This window comes from Tenrec ecaudatus, chromosome 17 (genome assembly GCF_050624435.1).
Source record: "Tenrec ecaudatus isolate mTenEca1 chromosome 17, mTenEca1.hap1, whole genome shotgun sequence".
Lineage (NCBI taxonomy): Eukaryota > Metazoa > Chordata > Mammalia > Afrosoricida > Tenrecidae > Tenrec > Tenrec ecaudatus.
The window spans coordinates 41,039,676-41,046,135 of NC_134546.1; the positions used below are offsets into that span (position 1 = coordinate 41,039,676).

Consider the following 6,460-nt stretch of genomic DNA (forward strand, 5'->3'; position numbering starts at 1 on the left):
TGTGAATAAAGAGAAGCCTTACTCTGATGACTAACTCACAGACTTGGGACTCGCCTGTCTTTCCAACCATGGAACTGTTTGAGATAAATCAATCTTTCTCTCTGAACATACACACACACACACACACACACACACACTCATATGCCCCCTGCACACTTCAGAATGTTTGTGGGAAAAATCTGTTATCTTTTAATTCCATTTTCCTATGAACTTTTTGAAGCTCCTTCATCAAAAAAATTTGTGGGAAAATGTAATCAAATGAAAATGGAATTTCCCCACAAACTTTTTTCAGCGTCACTGCTTCTGGATCCTCTAGAGAACCTACTCTAAGAAGCCAATTTTGTATATTCTGTGACACAACCAGATATTGTCCTTCAAGATCTCTTCATGTACATGCCTAAATGCCACTGTGACTTAGGTGTTAGGCATAGCAAACTTTCCTAAAGGCTTAGAGTAATGGAGGGATTGTCCTGCAGAAAATGCAAACACTGAACATTAAGTATGAGAAGTACTTATAAATGTACCTTGGAGTCTCTCAGTGGTACAAACCGTGAATGTGTTTAACTAACAGGAAAGGGCGGAGGTTCCAGTCCATCCAGATGTACCTCAGAAGAAAGGATGGAGGATTCCGTTCCAAAGAGTCGGTCATGTCTATGCAGACACCCATGGAGTCATCAGATGGTAACGATACGTTGGCCATTCTCAAGATGGGGGGCATCTGACCACTTCTAGCTGGGCTCCAGTTTACTCCTATGATTCTGGGTTTCCCCTTCTTTGATTACCCACTTCACTGATTTCAAGTTCCCAAGATCCCAAATTAGTGCTCATTTTATTTTCTTCTTCTTTTTCCCCCATTGGGTAATTCTGCTCCCACAAGACTTCTTTTATTTTATTTTTTTCTTGACTATAACGTTTTTTAAAAAATCATTTTATTGAGGGCTCATACAACTCTTATCACAATCCATCCATCCATCCATTGTGTCAAGCAAATTTGTACATTTGTTGTCATCATTATTTTCAAAACATTTTCTTTCTACTTGAGCCCTTGATATCAGCTCATTTCCCCTCTCCCTCCCCCACCCTTCCTTCCTCATGAACCTTTGATAATTTAAAAATTATTATTATTTTTTCATGTCTTACACTGACCGATGTCTCCCTTCACCCACTTTTCTGTTGTCCATTCCCCTGGGAGGGGGTTATATGTAGATCATTGTGATCAGTTCTCCCTTTCTCCACCAACCTTTCCCTTACCCTCCTGGTATTGCTACTCTCATTATTGGTCCTGAGGGGTTTATCTGTCCTGGGTTCCTTGTGTTTCCAGCTCTTATCTGTACCAGTGTACATCCTCTGGTCTAGTTGGATTTGTAAGGTAGAATTGGGATCATGATAATAGCGGGAGGAAGCATTCAAGAACTAGAGGAAAGTTGTAGGTTTCATCTGTGTTATACTGCACCCTGACTGGCTGGTCTCCTCCCCGAGACCCTTCTGTAAGGAGGTGTCTACAGATGGGCTTTGGGTCTTCACTCCACACTCCCGCTCATTCACAATGATATTTCATTCTTTGATGCCTGATACCTGATCCCTTAGACACCTTGTGATCACACAGGCTGGTGGGCTTTGTTACTTCTCAGCTAGATGGCTGCTTGTTTATCTTCAAGCCTTTAAGACCCCAGATGCTATATCTGATAGCCGGGCACGATCAGCTTTCTTCGCCACATTTGTTTATGTACCCATTTGTCTTCAACAATTGTGTCAGGAAGGTGAGCATCAAGGAATACCAGGTTAATAGAACAAAGTGTTCTTGCATTGAGGGAGTACTTGAGTAGAGGCCCAATGTCCATCTGCTACCTATGTACACAGATCTATTTCCCCATCATCACATATGAATATGTTTACATATGTACATGCCTGTATTTAGACCTCTATAAATGCTCTTTGCCTCCCAGTTCTTTCCTCTATTTTCTTTTACTTTCCTCTTGTTCCACTATCATGTTCAGCCTTCATTTTGGTTTCAGTAATTCCTCTCAGTTACATTGTCCTTGATCAAGCCCTACCAGGTCTCCTATACCCTCCTTGCCAATGATTTTAGATCATTTGTTGTTCCCTTGTCCCTGGGTTTGTTAACACCCACTTCCATTCCCCCATGTTCCTTTCCCCCTCTCCCATGTTCTCCCCAGAACCGTTGGTCTCATTATTTTCTACTCCAGATTGTTTATCCCACCTATCGTATCTAGGTAGACCTGCAGAGATAATAATATGCACAAAAGACAAGACAGAGCAAATCAAAGTAGCAAAACAACAACAACAACAAAAACTCAATGACAAAATAAAAGAAAAGCCTGTAAATAGTTCAAGGTCTGTTTGTTGACTTCTAGGAGTGTTTTCCTGGCCCCAAAGTCTATTTCTGGTATTCCCTGGGGACTTTGTTGCTCTGTTCCCCTTGCTGTTCTATTGCAAACCCTTAGTGTTTTGCCTTAGGGTGGTGGGGTCATGTCGGGAGCAATTCCCACAATGTCTCCAGTGTTGTCCCCCATAGCACTATGGGTCAGTAAGGGACATGGTGTCATATAGTGGGGCTGGCCCTATGGTCATCTCTGTGCATTGGCTGTTCTGAGCAGGAATATTGTCTTCAAGGTTTGGTGGGCCAGGATGTGCTCCACTCTCTCTCCCTCCCCCTTCATTTGCTCCCATGTGTTCTGATCAGACATGTCCCTCGCCCTGAGCTGTAGCTTAATAGCCGTCTTCTGAAGTGAATTCTTCTGTGGGGAGGTAGACAGGGGGCGGGGCAGGGGACGGGGTCTGTCCATAGTGCTCACTTTTCCAGGTGAGACGTTTACCTGAACCTCAATTACTTTACCTTATTTTTTTTCAAACAAAACTCGTTTTTAGGTGAGGAGAAGGATACATGATTTGAAGTCTAGTCCCACTCTCTCTCTCTCTCTTTTTAATTAAATGATAATTTTATTGGGGGCACTTAGAGCTCTTATAACAATCTATACATAAATTATATCAGGCATATTTGTACATGCGTTGCTATCATTATTTTCTAAACATTTGCTTTCTATTTGAGCCCTTGGTATCAGCTCCTATTTTTTCCCTCCCTCCTCCTTCCCCACCCTCATGACCCCTTGACAAATTATAAATTATTATTATTTTCATATCTTACACCTACCACTGTCTCCCTTCTCCCATGGTTTCTGTTTTTCATCCTCCAGATGGTTGGGGGGTGGTTATGTGTCGATCATTGTAATTGGTTCCCCCTTCTCCCCTCCACCCACCACCTTCACCGTATCCTCCTGGTATCGCTACTCCCATTCCTGTTCCTGGATTCCCTATGTCATGAGCTCTTATCGAGCCTACAGTGAAAGGCAGGACTGGGGTCATGATAGTGGGGGGTGAGGAAGCCTCAAATAACCAAAGGTGTTTCATCAGTGCTATACTGCACCCTGGTTGACTTATCCCTTCCTTGTGCCCCTTCTGTCGGGGGGTGGGTGGTGGTCTTTTTTTTTTTCCTTCATCTTTTCTAGAACAAGATATAGCCATATAATGACTTATTCTACAGGCTTGTTTAACAGTATTTTACTTTGCTCCATGAACAGACTTGGCCTTAAGAACACCAAACCAATGAACGATGAACGTACATACACAAGGCTTCCTTTATGCCTGGGCTCTCTACAGCTAGCAGGGGAAGACCTCTGAGCTTGCAGAGAATTTGTGCATTCAGAAGTCAAGGAAGAGATAGGGTAATGCAAATGAAGGCCAATTGAGGGGATTGGCATTCCAAAGAGGGCTGGTAGCTAAATGGAGGCTTCCTTCCTTCCTGCAGAATTGTACAAATGCTTCCATCAGAAACCAACTGGCTCTGCTTAGAGGACTGCAGCCTGGCTGCTCCCACAGGGCAGGTACTTGGCACGTTCCTTTCAGGACTCCAGTGCCGTGTCTAGCACACAGTGGATTCTCAGGAAGGCTGAGAGACTCTTGAGTTCACATTTATATTCTCCTGAAACTGAGCAGTGATGAGGAGCGTGAGGGAATTGGACTTTGTTGGGGGGAAGACGTGTTAGAAATGGTAGGGAAGGAGGCAACTTGAAAGAGGCCAGTCCAGGTTGCTGACAGAGTGAGGGTGCATCGTGGCTCCAACACTTTGGAGTAAAGCAGTGAGTGAGGAGATGGGATACTGAGAGCATCATTGGAGAGTCAATGAGAGCAATGAGTTGGCTATTTTTGTTCCATGAGAGAGATTCATCTATATTTCAGTACTGAGGAGGTAGCTGAGTGCACAGCCTCATGAAGTAGCAAACAGAAGAGAGAGTGAAACCCAGGGAGCTCTATTAAACAGCACGTAGATTTTTAAAGCAGCCTCCATTGTCCAAATGGATTCCAAAGGGAGCCCAGACAACCGAAACACAATGGCAGGCGAAGACATGGTCTAGATGGCAACTGTGGAAAACCTACAAAATTTCTCAGTTTCATTACATTGAGCCTGGCCAACAAAGCTTTTTATTTCATTTTTTTAAAAAAAATCATTTTATCGGGAGCTCTTACAGCTCTTATAACAATCCATACAACAATTGTATCAAGCATATTTGTACATAAGCTTTCAAAAAATGAAACTCCTACAATAGGGGCCAAGCACAGAGCGAGTGCCCAAAGCCTGCCCACCCCCTCACCCCCCTTCTTGAAACCCTTGACTCTGAGCCCTTTCCAGGCTCGTTAGTGGGGCCTGCCTACCATGGCTACCAAGGAAGCCACCTTGGGTGATGCCATGGAAGAATGGGTGATTGACGAGTACAAAATATGGGAAAAGTTCCTTCACAATTTGGTGATGACCATGCTCTGGAGTAGCCTACCCTTCTGCACAGTGGCTTCCAGATGTGACCACATGAGAAGAGAATGATTTCAGCATCCATCCACTTGCCCTGGGTGTGCACACCTCGCTTGAGCCAAACCACCTCGTGACAGCCAGGGTGCAGCAGCCTAATGCTGACGCTCACTTCGATGCCTCACATGGTGACAGTAAAAAAAGGAAAATTTGGAGGTGTAGGCTCTGTCTGTGGAAAGATGGAAATAGAAATCAAGATCAACCATAAAGGAGAAGTCAACCAGGCCCATTATATGCCCGGAAACCTTGCACTATTGCAACCAAGATTCCATCCAGTGATGTGCTTATTTTTTAACTAGACGAAACCTCCTTCTACACCAGACCCTTCTGGAGAGTGTAACCCAGACTTGCGTCCTCGTGGACATCAGAAGGAAGGCATGGACTTTCGTGGAACCCCAGTCTTAGCAGGCACTTGCTTCATGCTTCAGGTGATCGTACCATCTGCTGTTCCAAAGGGAGGAAGAGTGATGGCTGCGAAGACTACTGTTACGGGGTACACCGCCGCAGGTGAATATGCTTCTTGGCATCTGTTTCATGGGTCTCTATTTGGGTCAGTTTCTGATGATCAGAAGCTTATGATCTGGGATGAAGTTTATAGCATTCAAACAATATTTCCAAACCAAGTCAATCAGTTGGTGTGCACACGACTGAAGTGAACTGCCTTTCTTTCCATCCTGTGAATTCATTTTTGCCAACAGGACTCGTTGACAGGACTACTGTTTTGTGGGAGCCAAGAACTCTGAGACTCAACTTGCATTCTTTTTGAAGCACATAAGAATGAAATATGCCAGGTTCCGTGGTTACTTCACAATGAAACCATTTGGGCTTCTTGTGGTACTGATCATAGACTTCAGTAACAATCCCCAGAAGATGCAGAAAAAGATGGATGGGCAGAATTACTGTTTCCTCATGGTGGTCACAACTGCCGAGATAGCTGATTTCTCCTGGAAGCTCAACAAACCTTGGGCGATTTGTTCTGTGTCAGGAGATCACATCACACACGTGTGGCAGATGGCAGAGAACATTTACAATGATGAAGACGCTGAAGGAAGGGCTCAGGGTCCTAGATATGTTTATACTTGTGAGTTTAGACTCCTTTTTTTCTCTCAAGCAAGCAAGCGATTTTAACACTGGTTTTGAGAATACGCTGCTGGCTGTCTCTCTGTAGGCGCCACCACAGTGCGCCCAGTGCAAACAGTGGGTATCTTCTAAATGTCAACTATGATGTTTGATTTAGCAAAGCCACTAAGATTAAATTATCTTTAGGAATTTTCTAGAAACAAACTCAAGTCTGAAGTAGCGCGGGGGCTGCATATGCATGTAGCTATTTTGCTTCCGCTGCTGTGATGCCAAGTTTTTCTGACTCGTTTAAGGAAAGGTGAGAGTGGGCAAGGAGTCGAGCCAAGTGAGGTAGGTAGGGGTCTGAACCATGAGGGATAATACTGCACGATGTCCGTTTTATCAAGCAGTCGGGGAGACTCAAGTCCTGTAGATTCCTATTAAGGACACTTCCCACCTGACGTGTCATAGTGCATATTTCCCTATGTCTACCAGTCTCTCCATCATTATTCTCTACGT

General features: G+C 44.2%; 1 pseudogene; it reads left to right on the plus strand.

Annotated features, from left to right (window-relative positions):
* The first annotated feature begins 4,732 nt into the window (after positions 1-4,732).
* On the plus strand, positions 4,733-6,010 carry LOC142430418 (histone-binding protein RBBP4 pseudogene; annotated as a pseudogene).
* Positions 6,011-6,460: the final 450 nt, after the last annotated feature.